This window comes from Arachis stenosperma, chromosome 5 (assembly GCF_014773155.1).
Source record: "Arachis stenosperma cultivar V10309 chromosome 5, arast.V10309.gnm1.PFL2, whole genome shotgun sequence".
Lineage (NCBI taxonomy): Eukaryota > Viridiplantae > Streptophyta > Magnoliopsida > Fabales > Fabaceae > Arachis > Arachis stenosperma.
In genome coordinates, this window is record NC_080381.1 from 110,758,331 (window position 1) to 110,778,136 (window position 19,806).

The following is a 19,806-nucleotide window of genomic DNA, read 5'->3' on the forward strand; positions in this document are numbered from 1 at the left end:
GAACAGTTTTGGCATCTCACTTTTTCCTTTGAAGTTTAGAATGATTGGCTTCTATAGGAACTTAGAATTTCAGATAGTGTTATTGATTCTCCTAATTAAGTTTGTTGATTCTTGAACACAGCTACTTTTATGAGTCTTGGCCGTGGCCCTAAGCACTTTGTTTTCCAGTATTACCACCAGATACATAAATGCCACAGATACATGACTGGGTGAACCTTTTCAAATTATGACTCAGCTTTGCTAGAGTCCCCAGTTAGAGGTGTCCAGAGCTCTTAAGCACACTCTTTTTGCTTTGGATCACGACTTTAACCACTCAGTCTCAAGCTTTTCACTTGGACCTGCATGACACAAGCACATGGTTAGGGACAGCTTGATTTAGCCGCTTAGGCCTCGATTTTATTTCCTTGGGCCCTCCTATCCATTGATGCTCAAAGCCTTGGATCCTTTTTACCCTTGCCTTTTGGTTTTAAGGGCTATTGGCTTTTTCTATTTGCTTTTTCTTTTTCTTTCTATATTTTTTTTTGCCAATTTTTTTTTTTTTTTTTTCGCAAGCTTTTGCTTTTTCACTACTTTTTCTTGCTTCAAGAATCAATTTCATGATTTTTCATATTATCAATAACATTTCTCTTTGTTCATCATTCTTTCAAGAGACAACAATTTTAACATTCATAAACAACAAGATAAAAAATATGCACTATTTAAGCATTCATTCAGAAAACAAAAAGTATTGTCACCACATCAATATAATTAAACTAAATTCAAGGATAAATTCGAAAATTATGTACTTCTTGTTCTTTTGAATTAGAAACATTTTTCTTTTAAGAGAGGTGAAGGATTCATGGAATTTATTTATAACTTTAAGACATAGTTACTAACTACTAATGATCATGAAGTAGAGACACAAAACATAGATAAACATATAACATAAAAACCGAAAAACAGAAAAAAATAAGAACAAGGAATGAATCCACCTTAGTAACGTCTTCTTCTTGAAGGACCAATGATGTCCTTAAGCTCTTCTATATCCCTTCCTTGCCTTTGTTGCTCCTCCCTCATTGCCCTTTGATCTTCTCTAATTTCATGGAGAATGATGGAGTGCTCTTGATGTTCCACCCTTAATTGATCCACATTGTAACTCAAATCTTCTAAGGAAGTGTTGAGTTATTCCCAATAGTTGTTGGGAGAAAAGTGCATCCCTTGAGGCATCTCCGGGATTTCTTGGTGATGAGCTTCCTCATGCGTCTCTTGGGTTCCATGAGTGGGCTCTCTTGTTTGCTCCATCCTTTTCTTAGTGATGAGCTTGTCCTCCTCAATGAGGATGTCTCCTTCTATGATAACTCCAGCTGAGTAACGTAGATGCCAAATAAGATGAGGAAAAGCTAGCCTTGCCAAAGTAGAGGACTTATCGGCTATTTTGTAGAATTCATGGGAGATGACTTCATGAACTTCTACTTCCTCTCCAATCATGATGCTATGAATCATGATAGCCCGATCCACAGTAACTTCAGATCAGTTGCTAGTGGGGATGATGGAGCGTTGAATGAACTCCAACCATCCTCTAGCCACAGGCTTGAGGTCCAGTCTTCTTAGTTAAACCGGCTTGCCTTTGGAGTCTCTTTTCCATTGAGCTCCTTCCACGCATATGTCCATAATGACTTGGTCCAACCTTTGATTAAAGTTGACCCTTCTAGTGTAGGGGCGTGCATCTCCTTGCATCATGGGTAAGTTGAATGCCAACCTCACATTTTTCGGACTAAAATCTAAGTATTTCCCCCGAACCATTGTAAGATAATTCTTTGGACTCGGGTTCACACTTTGATCATGGTTCCTAGTGATCCATGCATTGGCAAAGAACTCTTGAATCATTAAGAATCCGACTTGTTGAATGGGGTTGGTTAGAACTTCCCAACCTCTTCTTTGGATCTCATGTCGGATCTCCGGATACTCATTTTTCTTGAGCTTGAAAGGGACCTCAGGGATCACCTTCTTCTTGGCCACAACATCATAGAAGTGGTCTTAATGGGCTTTGGAGATGAATCTTTCCATCTCCCATGACTCGGAGGTGGAAGCTTTTGTCTTCCTTTTCCCTTTTCTAGAGGATTCTCCGGCCTTAGGTGCCATCAATGGTAATGGAAAAACAAAAAGCTTATGCTTTTACCACACCAAACTTAAAATATTGCTCGCCCTCGAGCAAGAGAAAAAAGAAAAGAAGAAGAAGAAGAAGAAAATATGGAGGAGAGGGGGAGAGGTGTATTCGGCCAAGTAGGAGAAGAGAGGTGTGTGTTGTGTGAAAATTAAGGAGAATGGAGGGGTTTATATAGGGAAGTGAGAGGGGGTAGGTTCGGCCATTTTAGGGTGGGTTTGGGTGGGAAAGATTTTTGAATTTGGAAGGTAGGCGGGGTTTATGGGGAAGAGTGAATGGATGTGAGTGGTGAAGGGGGTAATTGGGAAGAGAGATTGAGGTGATTGGTGAAGGATTTTTGGGAAAGTGTGTTATAGGATTAATTAGGAGGTAAGGTGGGAATATGTTAGGTGGGGATCCTGTGGGGTCCATAGATCCTGAGGTGTCAAGGATTTACATCCCTACACCAATTAGGCATGTAAAATGCCCTAGCATACCATTCTGGCGTTTAAACGCCGAAGTGGTGCACGTTCTGGGCATTCAACGCCCATGTGTAGCATGTTTCTGGCGTTGAACGCTGGTGGACGAAATTGTGATCCATGTTCTTTGTACTTATATGAAATTTAATAATTGGCTCTATTTGAATTCACAACTCCGTTCAACTAACCAGCAAGTGTACTGGGTCATCCAAGTAATAAACCTTACGCGAGTAAGGGTCGATCCCATAGAGATTGTTGGTATGAAGCAAGCTATGGTCACCTTGTAAATCTCAGTTAGGCAGATTAAATAGTTTTGGTTTTCGAAAATCAATAATAAAAGAAAATAAAAGGGATAGGAATACTTATGTAAATCAAGAGTGGGAATTTCAGATAAGCGTATGGAGATGCTGTGCTCCTCTTGAAACTCTACTTCACTATTCGCTCTTCCAATCCTTCTTACTCCTTTCCATGGCAAGCTGTATGTAGGGCATCACCATCATCAATGGCTACTTTCAATCCTCTCGGGAAAATGGTCCTATGCGCTGTCACTGCACGGCTAATCGTCTGGAGGCATCACCCTTGGTTGATAGCTACATCCCATCCTCTCAGTGAAAATGGTCCAAATGCTCTGTCACAGCACGGCTAATCATCTGTCGGTTCTCAATCAGGTTGGAATAGAATCCATTGATTCTTTTGCATCTGTCACTAACGCCCAGCCTTTAGGAGTTTGAAGCTCGTCACAGTCATTCAATACCGGAATCCTACTCAGAATACCACAGATAAGGTTAGACTTTTCGGATCCCCATGAATGCCGCCATCTATCTAGCTTATACCACAAAGATTCTGTTGGGAAATCTAAGAGATATGCACCCGACCTAGAGTAGAACGGAAGTGGTTGTCAATCACGCGCGTTCATAGGTGAGAATGATGATGAGTGTCACGGATCATCACATTCATCAAGGTGTTGTGCAACGTATATCTTGGAATAAGAATAAGAGAGAATTGAATAGAAAGTAATAGTAATTGTATTGAAACTTGAGGTACAGCAGAGCTCCACACCCTTAATCTATGGTGTGCAGAAACTCCACCGTTGAAAATACATAAGTGAAAGGTTCAGGCATGGCCGAATGGCCAGCCCCCAAAACGTGATCAATAGTCTCCTAAGATGAAGAATAAAACAAAACTGAGACCAAAGATGTCTAATACAATAGTAAGTTATCCTATTTATACTAGACTAGCTACTAGGGTTTACACGAGTAAGTAATTGATGCATAAATCCACTTCCGGCGCCCACTTGGTGTATGTTTGGGCTGAGCTTGATCTATCCACGAGCTGAGGCTTTTCTTGGAGTTGAACTCCAAGTTATGACGTGTTTTGGGCATTCAACTCCGGATCATGACGTTTTTCTGGCGTTTAACTCCAGACAGCAGCATGTACTTGGCGTTCAACGCCAAGTTACGTCGTCAATTTCCGAATAAAGTATGGACTATTATATATTGCTGGAAATCCCTGAATGTCTACTTTCCAACGCCGTTGAGAGCGCGCCAATTGGAGTTCTGTAGCTCAGAAAATCCATTTCGAGTGCAGGGAGGTCAGATTCCAACAGCATCAGTAGTCCTTTTGTCAGCCTTTTTCAGAGTTTTGCTCAAGTCCCTCAATTTCAGCCAGAAATTACCTGAAATAACAGAAAAACACACAAACTCATAGTAAAGTCCAGAAATGAGAATTTAACATAAAAAGTAATGAAAACATCCCTAAAAGCAGCTTGAACTTACTAAAAACTACCTAAAAACAATGCCAAAAAGCGTATAAATTATCCGCTCATCAAACGCCAGTTCCATGCTTGTTTCTGGCGTTCAGCACCAGCTCTCCTCAGGGTACATTCCTGGCATTTGAACACCGGGATGTTGCTTGTTTCTGGCGTTCAGCGCCAGATCCATGCTCTGTTCTAGCATTGAACGCCAGCCAGATGCTCCTTATTAGCGTTTAAACGCCAGTAAGTCCTTCCTCCAGGGTGTGATTTTTCTTCTGCTGTTTTTGATTCTGTTTTTAATTTTAATATTTTTTTTCGTGACTCCACATGATCATAAACCTAATAAAACATAAAAGAACAATGAAAATAAAATAAAATTAGATAAATAAAAATTGGGTTGCCTCCCAACAAGCGCTCTTTTAGTGTCACTAGCTTGACAATGGGCTCTCTTGGAGCCACAAAGGTGATCAGGTCAATGTTAGGACCTCCCAACACCAAACTTAGAGTTTGAATGTGGGGGTTCAACACCAAACTTAGAGTTTGGTTATGGCCTCACAACACCAAACTTAGAGTTTGACTGTGGGGGCTCTATTTGACTCTGCATTGAGAGAAGCTGTTCATGCTTTCTCTCATTACCAAATAACTTGGCATTTAGCTTCATGATGGCTCTAAGATATTGAGCAACTTGCTCTCCAGTTACATCTTCATCCTCTTCAGAGGAAGAATAGTCTTCAGAGCTCATGAATGGCAGAAGGAGATTTAATGGAATCTCTATTGTCTCTATATGAGCCTCAGATTCCTTTGGATCCTCAATAGGAAACTCCTTCTTGCTTGAGGGACCTCCCATGAGGTCTTCCTCATTGGGATTCACGTCCTCTCCTTCCTCTCTAGGTTCGGCCATATTGATTATATCAATGTCCTTGCACTCTCTTTTTGGATTTTCTTCAGTATTGCTTGGGAGAGTACTAGGTGGGGTTTCAGTGATTTTCTTACTCAGCTGGCCCACTTGTGCCTCTAGATTTCTGATGGAAGACCTTGTTTCATTCATGAAACTTAAAGTGGCCTTAGACAGATTAGAGACTAAATTTGCTAAGTTAGAGGTATTCTGTTCATAATTCTCTGTCTGTTGTTGAGAAGATGATGGATAAGGCTTGATATTGCTGAGCCTACTTCTTCCACCATTATTAAAGCCTTGTTGAGGCTTTTGTTGATCCTTCTATGAGAAATTCGGATGATTTCTCCATGATGAATTATAGGTGTTTCTATAAGGTCCACCTATGTAATTTACCTCTGCCATTGCTGGGTTCTCAGGATCATAAGCTTCTTCTTCAGAAGATGCCTCTTTAGTACTATTGGATGCATTTTGCCATCATTCAGACTTTGAGAAATCATGTTGACTTGCTGATTCAACACTTTGTTCTGAGCCAATATGGATTCAGAGCATCAATTTCAAGAACTCCCTTCCTTTGAGGCATCCCATTATTCACAGAGTTCCTCTCAGAAGTGTACATGAACTGGTTATTTGCAACCATATCAATAAGTTCTTGAGCTTCTACAGGTGTTTTCTTTAGGTGAATGGATCCACCTGCAGAATGGTCCAATGACATCTTAGGGAACTCAGATAGACCATAATAGAATATATCTATCATTGTCCATTCTAAAAACATGTCAGAAGGACATCTTTTGGTCATCTCTTTGTATCTTTCCCAAGCTTCATAGAGGGATTCACCATCTTTTTGTTTGAAGGTCTGAACATCCACTCTAAGCTTGCTCAGTTTTTGAGGAGGAAAGAACTTAGCCAAGAAGGCCGTGACCAGCTTATCCCAAGAGTCCAGGCTATCTTTAGGTTGTGAATCCAACCATGTTCTAGCTCTGTCTCTTACAGCAAAAGGGAAAAGCATGAGCCTGTAGACTTCAGGATCTACTCCATTCGTCTTTACAGTCTCACAGATCTGCAAGAACTCAGTTAAAAACTGATAGGGATCTTCTGATGGAAGTCCATGAAACTTGCAGTTTTGTTGCATTAGAGCAACTAGTTGAGGTTTCAGCTCAAAATTGTTTGCCCCAATGGTAGGGATTGAGATGCTTCTTCCATCAAACTTGGAAGTAGGTGTAGTATAATCACCAAGCATCCTCCTTGCATTATTGTTGTTAGGTTCGGCTGCCATGTCTTTTTCCTGTTCGAAAATTTCAGTAAGGTTGTCTCTGGATTGTTGTAATTCAGCTTCTCTTAATTTCCTCTTCAGAGTCCTTTTAGGTTCAGGGTCAGCTTCAACAAGAATGCCTTTTTCCTTATTCCTGCTCATATAGGGAAGAAGAGAACAAGAAAAGAAAGAGGAATCCTCTATGTTACAGTAAAGAGGTTCCTTATTGTTAGTAGAAGAAGAAAGGGAATAAAGAAAGGAGAATCCAAACAGAAGAGTAAGGATAGGGGTAGTGAATTGAGATGAAGAGAGGTGAAGATAAGTGTTAGTGAATGAATAAATAAATAGAATAATATGAGACAGAGAATTCGAAAATTAATTTTGAAAAGGAGTTAGTGATTTTCGAAAATTAAAGATGAGATAGAATTAAAATTAAATTTAAAACAATCAATTAATTTAAAAAGAATTTTGAAAAAGGGATGAGATATTTTCGAAAATTAGAGAGGGAGAAGTAGTTAGGTGGTTTTGAAAAAGATAAGAAACAAACAAAAAGTTAACTAGTTAGTTGAAAAAATTTGAAAATCAAATTTGAAAAGATAAGAAGATAAGAATATAAGATAAGATATTTTGAAATTTTTTTTTGAAAAAGATAAAATTTTGAAAAAGATATAAAAGATATGATAAAAAGATATGGTTGAAAAAGATTTAATTTTTAAAATTAAAATTAATTACTTAACTAACAAGAAACTAAAAGATGTGATTCTAGAATTTAAAGATTGAGCCTTTTTTAACAAGAAATTAAGAAACTTCAAATTTTTGAATCAATCACATTAATTATTAGTGTAATTTCGAAAATTATGAAATAATATTAAGAAAAAGATTTTTGAAAAATATTTTTAAAATTTTCGAAAATAAATAAAAAAATGAAAAAGATTTGATTTTTGAATTTTTAATGATGAGAGAGAAAAACACAAAAATGACCCAAAACATGAAAATTTTGGATCAAAACACATGATGCATGCAAGAACACTATGAATGTCAAGATGAACACTTTGAAGATCATGATGAACATCAAGAACATATTTTTGAAAAACTTTTGATGCAAAGAAAACATGCAAGACACCAAACTTAGAAATCTTTAATGCTTGGACTCTAACAAACGAAGAATGCATATGATAAACAACAAAAAATACAAAACAAGAAAACATCAAGATCAAACAAGAAGCCTTACCAAGAACAACTTGAAGATCATGAAGAACACTATGATTGCATGAATTTTCGAAAAAAATGCAAGAATAAGATGAACATGCAATAGACACCAAACTTAAAAATTGACTCAAGACTCAAACAAGAACACAAAATATTTTTTGTTTTTATGATTTTATGATTTTTTTTGTATTTTCTTAATAAATTTTTCGAAAACATATTTTGGAAAAAGGAAGTAATGAATTCATAGTCCTCAATTAAAACCCCAGGAATTAGACATGGCTTTACAGCCAGCCAAGCTTCAACCTGCTTCATGAAACACTAGAATTCATTCTAAAAAAAATTTGAAAAATTTTCGAAATCAAAGGGAAAAATTTTGAAAAATTTTTTTGAAAACTTTTTTGAATAGAAAATTACCTAATCTGAGCAACAAGATGAACCGTTAGTTGTCCAAACTCGGACAATCCCTGGCAACAGCGCCAAAAACTTGGTGCTATTGCCGGATCAGAAAAACATGGCGCTGTGGTTGCACGTAATTGTAATTCAAACAATCCCCGGCAACGGCGCCAAAAACTTGGTGCACGGATTTTGTGATCATCAACAATGGCTTCAATAATTTGGTAGCTCTCACACATGAATTACACTTAGTCACAACTCCGCACAACTAACCAGCAAGTGCACTGGGTCGTCCAAGTAATACCTTACGTGAGTAAGGGTCGATCCCACGGAGATTGTTGGTATGAAGCAATCTATGATCATCTTGTGATCTCAGTCAGGCTGATTCAAATGTGATTGGATTAGATAATTAAAAGATAAATAAAATAGGATAGAAATACTTATGTAAATTAATGGTGGGAATTTAGATAAGCGTATGGAGATGCTTGTCCCTGTTGAATCTCTGTTTTCCTACTGCTTTCATCCAATCCTTCTTACTCCTTTCGATGGCAAGCTGTATGTAGGGCATCACCATTGTCAATGGCTACATCTCATCCTCTCAGTGAAAATGGTCCAAATGCTCTGTCACAGCACGGCTAATCATCTGTCGGTTCTCAATCAGGTTGGAATAGAATCCCGTGATTCTTTTGCGTCTGTCACTAACGCCCAGCCTTCAGGAGTTTGAAGCTCTTCACAATCATTCAATCCCGGAATCCTACTCGGAATACCACAGACAAGGTTAGACTTTCCGGATTCCCATGAATGCCGCCATCAATTCAAGCTTATACCACGAAGATTCTGATCAAGGAATCCAAGAGATATGCGCCCGGTCTAAGGCAGAACGGAAGTGGTTGTCAGTCACGCACGTTCATAGGTGAGAATGATGATGAGTGTCACGGATCATCACATTCATCAAGTTGAAGTGCAACGAATATCTTAGAATAGGAATAAATCGAATTGAAGAGAAAATAGTAGTAATTGCATTGAAACTTGAGGTACAGCAGAGCTCCACACCCTTAATCTATGGTTGTAGAAACTCCACCGTTGAAAATACATAAGTAATGAAGGTTCAGGCATGGCCGAATGGCCAGCCCCCAAGTGTGGTCACAAGACCGAATGATCAAAGACTCTTAATAAACTAGTAAAAAGTTCTATTTATACTAAACTAGCTACTAGGGTTTACAGAGGTAAGTAATTGATGCATAAATTCACTTCCGGGGCCCACTTGGTGTGTGCTTGGGCTGAGCTTGATCTATCCACGAGCTGAGGCTTCTCTTGGAGTTGAACGCCAAGTTGTAACATGTTTTGGGCGTTCAACTCTGGTTCGTGACGTGTTTCTGGCGTTTGACTCCAGAATGCAGCATGGAACTGGCGTTGAGCGCCAGTTTACGTCATCTAATCACGAATAAAGTATGGACTATTATATATTGCTGCAAAGCTCTGGATGTCTACGTTCCAAAGCCTTTAAGAGCGCGCCATTTGGAGTTCTGTAGCTCCAGAAAATCTATTTCGAGTGCAGGGAGGTCAGATTCCAACAGCATCAGCAGTCCTTTGTCAGCCTCCTATCAGAGTTTTGCTCAGGTCCCTCAATTTCAGCCAGAAAATACCTAAAATCACAGAAAATCACAAAAACTCATAGTAAAGTCCAGAAATGTGAATTTAGCATAAAAACTAATGAAAACATCCCTAAAAGTAACTAGATCATACTAAAAACTACCTAAAAACAATGCCAAAAAGTGTATAAATTATCCGCTCATCATCCCTCAAGTCTCTTTCCCCCATACATACACACCACAGGCACATGGCTTGTTATTTTTTTTCTTTCTTGAGGCCTTGGTGTCCAGCACCTCTTTGGGTTACTAAGTGCTCTGTAGCAAAGGTTGCTCTTGATAGTGGACTTTCAGCTGATAATCCTGGATTAGTTAACCCAAGTTACCAGGTGATAAGGCACCCCTAAGAGCTTAGTCATCCAAGCATATCCCTTGCATAGGAACACCACATACACATGCCTCAATATTCAAACCCTTGGTGCCTAGCCCTATTTCTTATTGTTTTTCTTTCTTTTCTCTTATTGGGATCTTATTGTTTGGTTAGTCTCATAGGGTGTGTCTCAAGCGTGTAAATTGAAGCATATAGTTACCTATACACCTTGTTGGTGAACCAACTTAGCTAATCAACGACCCTACCACAAACATTCAGAATTCGCTTCACCAAATAAGTCCACTCTTGTTTTTCATAACATTTTCTTTTTAATTGACTTAGAAGGACAAGCATACATATAAGCAAGATGACATTGAAAACTAGGGGCCTAGACCAACACACTTAGATGTGACTAGGGAGAGAACAAGCAGAATATGAATATCCCTGAGGGCAATTATTCAATCATACTTTCAATTAAAACACTATAACTCAGAGATAGATCAATACAACCTCCTGATGTCTTCCTTAGATGATGATGTATGGTTCCTTCCTGAGATTGGTTGAATTCCTGTAAAACTATTGGAAGTTGCTTGTTCCCCCAAGCACTTTAGAAAGTAGTTAGCATGCATGTATTCCTGTGAATTTCTGAACTTAATTTGGTGTGTGAACACCAAACTTAGTTCTTTGCCTAATGCAACAAATTGAATACATGCAAAAATCTCATGTGCTTTTATTCAAAAATGATTATGAATTAGAAAAGCAATTTATGCATTAGAGATTAAACATTTGTCAAGTAGTTTATCTGTTTGTTAGAGCAGATGCTTTTATCAATGAAGGGTTGCAATGCACTCTTCAGGGTGAATCTTTTGGTGGAACACCAACTTAGAGTTTCAGATTCACCCTTGGGAGGTTTTGGTGTGCAACACCAAACTTAGCTCCTCACAATACGGAGAATTCTACTTGAGTCCTTTATTGAGACAATAATGGAAAGAGACTACCTCAGGTTGGGTTGCCTCCCAACAAAGCACTTTTTTAGTGTTGCTAGCTCGACGGTGGCTTCTCTAGTTGAGATTATACTTTTGTTTGGGGTCTTTCCCCATGCTACCCAAGTAGTGCTTGAGTCTTTGTCCATTCACAGTGAATGTCCTTTCTGAGCTTTCGTCCATGATTTCTATGTGTCCATAAGGTGAGACTTTTGTGACTAGAAAGGGTCGGACCACCAGGGAAGAGTCTCAGTTTGGAGTTGTAGAGAAGCACATATTGTCCTGCTTCGAAAATTCTTGGTGCCAGGTTGAGATCATGTCTCCTTTTTTCTTTTTCCTTATAGATCTTGGTATTTTCATAGGCTTGAGACCTAAACTCTTCTAGTTCTTGCAGCTGTAGACCCTATTTTCACCAGCAGCAGTGCTGTCGAGGTTTAGTATCTTGAGAGCCCAAAAGGCTTTGTGCTCCAGCTCTAATGGTAAGTGATAGGTCTTTCCGTACACCAGTTGATATGGGGACATCCCAATTGGTATTTTGAAGGCTGTCCTGTATGTCCAAAGAGCATCATCTAGCTTTTTTGCCTAGTCCTTTCTTGATGCCCCCACAGTCTTTTCCAAGATCCTTTTTAACTCTCTGTTAGATATTTCAGTTTGCCCACTTGTTTGGGGATGATAAGGTGTGGCGACCTTATGCTTCACTCCATACCTTAGGAGTAGGGTCTCCGATGGTCTATTGTAAAAATGACTCCCTCCGTCACTGATGAGGGCTCGTGGGACTCCAAATCTGGTGAAGATATTCTTTCTAAGAAAGTTTATGACCACCTTGTTGTCATTTATTGGGGTTGCCACGACCTTCACCCACTTAGATACATAGTCCACTGCCACCAAGATATACTTGTTCGAATATGAGGTTGGGAATGGTCCCATGAAGTCGATCCCCCACACGTCGAATAGTTCAAGTTCTAAGATATATTGCTGTGGTATCTCATTTTCTTGGGCAGATTTCCAGCCCTTTGACACTCATTGCAGCTCCTTACCAGTTCCTTAGCATCCTTGAAGATAGTGGGCCAGAAGAACCTACATTGCAGTACCTTTGCTGCAGTTCTTTCTCTTCTAAAATGACCTCCATAACTAGAACTATGGCAACTCCATAGGACCTCTCGTCCCTCTTCTTTTGAAATGCACCTTCTGAGGATTCCATCTGAGCACTTCTTGAAGAGATATGGCTCATCCCAAATGAAATATTTAGCATCATTGATGAGTTTTCTTCTTTGATATTTGTTGATTCCAGGAGGCAAGTCACCAGCTGCCTTAAAATTAGCAATATCTACAAACCAGGGTGCCTTGTGAACCAACATTAACTGCTCATCTGGGAAGAACTCATTTACACTTGTATCATGTGTAGCACCTTCCTCACAACGGATCCTGGATAGATGATCTGCTACCTTGTTCTCCATACCCTTTTTGTCTCTAATCTCAATGTTGAATTCTTGCAACAATAATATCCATCTGATTAGTCTTGGTTTCGACTCCTGTTTGGCAAATAGATATTCGAGTCCTGTGTGATCAGTGAAAACAATAACTTTAGAGCCAATGAGATATGATCTAAATTTCTCAAATGCAAAAACTATTGCCAGCAACTCCTTTTCGGTAGTGGTATAATTTGTTGAGTGTCATTGAGGACCTTGCTGGCATAGTATATGACATGCACCAAATTTTCTTTTCTCTGTCCTAACACTGCCCCAACTGCAAAATCAGATGCATCACACATCAGTTCGAATGGCAAATTCCAATCAGGTGGGGTGATGATAGGAGCTGAGGACAGCTTCTTTTTCAAGTTTTCAAATGCAAGCATGCACTTCTCATCAAAGATAAATGGTGTATCAGACATAAGGAGATTGCTTAAGGGCTTGGCTATCTTTAAAAAATCTTTAATAAACCTTCTGTAGAAGCCAGCATAACCCAAAAAGCTTCTAATTGCCTTGACATCACTTGGTGGAGGTAATTTTTCAATTAGCTCCACCTTAGCACTGTCCACCTCAATACCTTGGTTAGAAACTTTATGGCCAAGGACTATTCCATCTGTTACCATAAAGTGGCATTTTTCCCAATTCAAGACCAAATTGGTCTCTTGACATCTTTTTAATACCAAGGAAAGATGATTTAAGCAATTAGGAAAGGAATCTCCGAATACTGAAAAGTCATCCATGAAAACTTCAATGAACTTCTCTATCATATCCGAGAAGATGGAAAGCATGCAGTGTTGAAAAGTTGCAGGTGCATTACTGATGAGCGGATAATTTGTACGCTTTTTGGCACTGTTTTTAGTATGTTTTTAGTATATTTTAGTTAGTTTTTAGTATATTTTTATTAGTTTTTAATTAAAATTCACTTTTCTGGACTTTACTATGAGTTTGTGTGTTTTTCTGTGATTTCAGGTATTTTCTGGCTGAAATTAAGGGACTTGAGCAAAAATCTGATTCAGAGACTGAAAAGGACTGCAGATGCTGTTGGATTCTGACCTCCCTGCACTCAAAGTAGATTTTCTGGAGTTACAGAAGCCCAATTGGCACGCTCTCAACGACGTTGGAAAGTAGACATTCTGGGCTTTCCAGCATATATGATAGTCCATACTTTTCCCAAGATTTGATGGCCCAAACCGGCGTTCAAAGTCACCTTCAGAATTACCAGCGTTAAACGCCGGAACTGGCACCAAAGTGGGAGTTAAACGCCCAAACTGGCACAAAAGCTGGCGTTTAACTCCAAGAAGAGTCTCTACACGAAAATGCTTCAATGCTCAGCCCAAGCACACACCAAGTGGGCCCGGAAGTGGACTTTTATGTCATTTACTCACCTTTGTAATTCTTAAGCTACTAGTTTCCTATAAGTAGGACCTTTTACTATTGTATTTGACATCTTTTGATCACTTCAGATCTCTAGATCATCTTTGGACGTCTAGTTCTTAGATTATTGGGAGGCTGGCCTCACGGCCATGCCTAGACCTTGTTCTTATGTATTTTCAACGGTGGAGTTTCTACACACCATAGATTAAGGTGTGGAGTTCTGCTGTACCTTGAGTATTAATGCAATTACTATTGTTCTTCTATTTAATTCAGCTTGTTCTTATTCCAAGATATTCATTCTCACTCAAGAACTTGATGAATGTGATGATTATGTGACGCTCATCATCATTCTCACTTATGAACGTGTGACTGACAACCACTTCCGTTCTACAAGCAAACAAGGCTCTAATGTTTATCTCTTGGGTTCTTTAACCGGAATCTTCGTGGTATAAGCTAGAATTGATGGCGGCATTCAAGAGAATCCGGAAGGTTTAAACCTTGTCTGTGGTATTCTGAGTAGGATTCAATAATTGAATGACTGTGACGAGCTTCAAACTCGCGATTGTGGGGCGTTAGTGACAGACGCAAAAGAATCACTGGATTCTATTCCGACATGATCGAGAACCGACAGCTGGATAGCTGTGACGTGACAGGGTGCGTTGAACATTTCCACTGAGAGGACGGGACTGTAGCCACTGACAACGGTGATGCCCAACATACAGCTTGCCATGGAAAGGAGTAAGAAGGATTGGATGAAGACAGTAGGAAAGCAGAGAGAGGGAAGGGACAAAGCATCTTCATACGCTTGTCTGAAATTCTCACCAATGAATTACATAAGTATCTCTATCTTTATCTTTATGTTTTATTCATATATCATCCATAACCATTTGAGTCTGCCTAACTGAGATTTACAAGGTGACCATAGCTTGCTTCATACCAACAATCTCCGTGGGATCGACCCTTACTCGCGTAAGGTTTATTACTTGGACGACCCAGTGCACTTGCTGGTTAGTTGTGCGAAGTTGTGATGCCATGGTATTGAGCACCAAGTCTTTGGGGCCATTACTAGGGATTATTTGAGTTGTGAAAAGTAGTGATCACAATTTCGTGCACCAAGTTTTTGGCGCCGTTGCCGGGGATTGTTTCGAGTATGGACAACTGATGGTTCATCTTGTTGCTTAGATTAGGTATTTTTTTCAAATTTCTTTAAGAATGAATTCTAGAGTTTCATGATGATCTGTTAAAATCTGGCTGGCTGTGAAGCCATGTCTAATCTTATTGGACCGAGGTTTCAACTTATCATCACAAGAGCTTGTTGATTTCTATCAATCTTGCTGTTGAAGCAATGATCTGCTGAGGCTTGGTTGGCCATTGGCCATGTCTAGTGTTTTGGACCGGAGCTTTCTTTGAAAGCTTGGCTGGCTGTGAAGCCATGTCTAATTCCTGGACCAGAGTCTTAGACTAGCATTGCAATGATTCCTGGAATTCTCATTAAGAATTCTGAAACCTTTATTTTCTTTTTTCATATAATTTTTGAAAAAGCACAAAAAAATTACAAAATCATAAAAACCAAAAAAAATATTTTATGTTTCTTGTTTAAGTCTAGTGTCTTATTTTAAATTTGGTGTCTTGGATGCATTGTTTATTTGATCTTGGTTTTATTTTCAAGACAATAATAAAGAGAACTGAAGATTCAGTACATGCAGCAGAGGAATTATACAGAAAAAACTGGGCGTTCAAAACGCCCAGTGAAGAAGGAAAACTGGCGTTTAAACGCCAGCCGGGATACCTGGTTGGGCGTTTAACGCCAAAAGGGTAGCATTTTGGGCGTTAAACGCCAGGATGGCACAAGAGGGAAGATTTTGTTTTTAATGCAAATTTTTTTCAGGTTTTCAAAGTTTTTCAAAATCAAATCTTTTTCAAATCATATCTTTTCAATCAAATCTTTTTCAAAATCAATTTCTTTCCTTTTTCAAAAATACTTGCTATCAATTAATGATTTGATTCAACATTTCAAGTATGTTGCCTTATCTGTTGAGAAAGGTTTAATGTTTGAATCATATCTTTTCTTGTTAGGCAAGTCATTAATTTTTAAAATCAAATCTTTTTAAATTGTTTTTCAAATCATATCTTTTCAATCATATCTTCTTAAGCACATCTTTTTCAAAATAGTTTTTCAAAATCTTTTTCAAAAATCACTTGATTTCTTTTCCACACTTAATTTTCGAAAATTTCTTCCCCTCTTCTCACATCCTTCTATTTATGGAGTGACACTCCTCCTCAATGCACAATTCGAACTCTATCTCACTAATTTCGAATTCTTCTCCCTCTTCCTTCTATTTTTCTGTTCCTCTGACACCTCAAGGAATCTCTATACTGTGACATAGAGGATTCCACATTTTCTTGTTCTCTTCTCTTTCATATGAGCAGAACAAAGACAAAGGCATTCTTGTTGAAGCTGACCATGAACCTGAAAGGACCTTGAAGTGAAAGCTAAAAGAAGCTAAAGCACAATTCTCTGTAGAGGACCTAACAGAAATCTTCAAACAAGAAGAACCTATGGCAGCCGAAAATAAAAACACTGCCAACAATGCAAGGAAGGTGCTGGGTGACTTTACTGCACCTACTCCCGACTTCTATGGGAGAAGCATCTCTATCCCTGCCATTGGAGCAAACAACTTTGAGCTTAAGCCTCAATTAGTTTCTCTAATGCAACAGAATTGCAAGTTCCATGGACTTCCATTGGAAGATCCTCATCAGTTTTTAGCTGAGTTCTTGCAAATCTGTGACACTGTCAAGACTAATGCGGTTGACCCTGAAGTCTACAGACTTATGCTATTCCCTTTTGCTGTAAGAGACAGAGCTAGGATATGGTTGGACTCACAACCTAAAGAAAGCCTGAACTCTTGGGAAAAGCTAGTCAATGCCTTCTTGGCAAAGTTCTTTCCACCTCAAAAATTGAGTAAGCTTAGAGTGGAAGTCCAAACCTTCAGACAGAAGGAAGGTGAATCCCTCTATGAAGCTTGGGAAAGATACAAACAATTGATAAGAAAATGTCCTTCTAACATGCTTTCTGAATGGAGCATCATAGGTATTTTCTATGATGGTCTGTCTGAACTGTCCAAGATGTCATTGGATAGCTCTGCTGGAGGATCTCTTCATCTGAAGAAGACGCCTGTAGAAGCTCAAGAACTAATTGAAATGGTTGCAAATAACCAATTCATGTACACTTCTGAAAGGAATCCTGTGAACAATGGGACAAGTCAAAAGAAAGGAGTTCATGAGATTGATACTCTGAATGCCATATTGGCTCAGAACAAAATATTGACCCAACAAGTCAATATGATCTCTCAAAGTCTGTCTGGAATGCAAGCTGCACCAGGCAGTGCTAAGGAAGCTTCATATGAAGAAGAAGCTTATGATCCTGAGAACGCTTCAATGGAAGAGGTGATTTACATGGGAGAACCCTATGGAAACACCTATAATCCTTCATGGAGAAATCATCCAAATCTCTCATGGAAGGATCAACAGAGACCTCAACAAGGTTTCAACAACAATAATGGTGGAAGAAACAGGTTTAGCAATGGCAAGCCTTTTCCATCATCTTCTCAGCAACAGACAGAGAATTCTAAGCAGAACCACTCTGACTTAGCAACCATGGTCTCTGATCTAATCAAAACCACTCAAAGTTTCATGACTGAAACAAGGTCCTCCATCAGGAATTTGGAGGCACAAGTGGGACAGCTGAGCAAGAAAATTACTGAACCCCCTCCTAGTACTCTTCCAAGCAATACAGAAGAAAATCCAAAAGGAGAGTGCAAGGCCATCAACATGGCCGAACTTGGAGAGGATGAAGAGGCAGTGAACGCCACTAAGGAAGACCTCAATGGGCGTCCACTGGCCTCCAATGAGTTCCCTAATGAGGAACCATGGGAATCTGAGGCTCAGACTGAAACCATAGAGATTCTATTGGATTTACTTCTGCCATTCAAGCTCTGATGAGTACTCTTCCTCTGAAGAGGAAGAAGATGTCACTGAAGAGCAAGTTGCTAAATACCTTGGAGCAATAATGAAGCTAAATGACAAGTTATTTGGTAATGAGAATTGGGAGAATGAGCCTCCATTGATCACCAAAGAACTAAATGACTTGTCTAGGCAGAAATTACCTCAAAAGAGACAAGATCCTGGGAAGTTTTCAATACCTTGTACCATAGGCACCATGACCTTTAAGAAGGCTCTGTGTGACCTAGGGTCAAGTATAAACCTCATGCCTCTCTCTATAATGGAGAAGCTAGGGATCTTTGAGGTGCAAGCTACAAGAATCTCACTAGAGATGGCAGACAATTCAAAGAAACAAGCTTATGGACTTGTAGAGGATGTTCTGGTAAAAGTTGAAGACCATTACATCCCTGCTGATTTCATAGTCCTAGAGACTGGGAAGTGCATGGATGAATCCATCATCCTTGGCAGACCCTTTCTAGCCACAGCAAAGTTTGTGATTGATGTGGACAGAGGTGAATTGATCATTCAAGTGAATGAAGAATCCTTTGTGTTTAAGGCTCAAGGATATCCCTCTGTCACCATGGAGAGGAAGCATGAAGAGCTTCTCTCAAAACAGAGTCAAACAGAGCCCCCACAGTCAAACTCTAAGTTTGGTGTTGGGAGGCCACAACCAAACTCTAAGTTTGGTGTTGAACCCCCACATTCAAACTCTAAGTTTGGCGTTGGGAGGTTCCAACATTGCTCTGAGTATCTGTGAGGCTCCATGTGAGCCCACTGTCAAGCTACTGACATTAAAGAAGCGCTTGTTGGGAGGCAACCCAATTTTATTATATCTATCTATTTCTTTTGTTATTTTATGATTTTTATAGGTTGATGATCATTGGAAGTCACAAATCAATTGAAAAAGTAGAAACAGAATGAAAAACAGAAAGAAAAATAGCACACCCTGGAGGAAGGCCTTGCTGGCGTTTAAACGCCAGTAAGGGCAGCAAATGGGCATTTAACGCCCAGTCTGGCACCATTATGGGCGTTTAACGCCAGAAAGAGGCACCAGACTGGCGTTAAACGCCAGGAAAGGGCAAGAAGATGGCGTTAAACGCCAGAAATGGGTACCAGCCCGGTGTTTAACGCCAGAATTGGCACATAGTGCATTTTTGTCCGCCACTTGGTGCAGGGTTGAATTTTCCTTGACACCTCAGGATCTGTGGACCCCACAGGATCTCCACCTACCCCACAACCCCTATATAAACCCATCTTCACTCCCTCATTTTCACACACCCTAAACACCACTTTTTCCCCTTTGGCTGAACTACAAAGCCATCTCCATCTCCTCTATTTCTTCTTCTTCTACTCTCTTCTTTCTTCTTTTGCTCGAGGACGAGCAAACCTTTTAAGTTTGGTGTGGTAAAAGCATTGCTTTTTGCTTTTTTATAACCATTTATGGCACCTAAGGCCGGAGAAACCTCTAGAAAGAGGAAAGGGAAGGCAAAAGCTTCCACCTCCGAGTCATGGGAAATGGAGAGATTCATCTCAAGGGTGCATCAAGACCACTTCTGTGAAGTTGTGGCCTTGAAGAAGGTGATCCCCGAGATCCCTTTCAAACTTAAAAAGGGTCAACTTTGATCAAAGGTTGGACCAAGTCCTCATAAACATTTATAAAGAGGGCACTCAATGGAAGAAAAACTCAAGAGGGAAGCCGGTTCAACTGAGAAGGCATAACCACAAGCCCATCACTAAGAAAAGGATGGAGCAAACAAGAGATCCCACTCATCATGAAATCCCTGAGATGCCTCAAGGGATGCACTTTCCTCCACAAAACTATTGGGAGCAAATCAACACCTCCCTAGGAGAATTGAGTTCCAACATGGGACAACTAAGGGTGGAGCACCAAGAGCATCCCATTCTCCTCCATGAAATTA

The 19,806-nt window shown here is 39.6% G+C and overlaps 2 non-coding genes across 2 annotated transcripts; one reads left to right on the forward strand and one right to left on the reverse strand.

The window, feature by feature from the left end:
* Positions 1–6,019: 6,019 nt before the first annotated feature.
* Positions 6,020–6,123, forward strand: LOC130984505 (small nucleolar RNA R71). The gene has a single exon (XR_009088440.1). It is a non-coding gene; the product is annotated as a small nucleolar RNA R71 (small nucleolar RNA).
* A 10,726-nt stretch (positions 6,124–16,849) lies between these two features.
* Positions 16,850–16,957, reverse strand: LOC130932289 (small nucleolar RNA R71). Its single transcript, XR_009067446.1, has one exon. It is a non-coding gene; the product is annotated as a small nucleolar RNA R71 (small nucleolar RNA).
* Between the last annotated feature and the right edge of the window lie 2,849 nt (positions 16,958–19,806).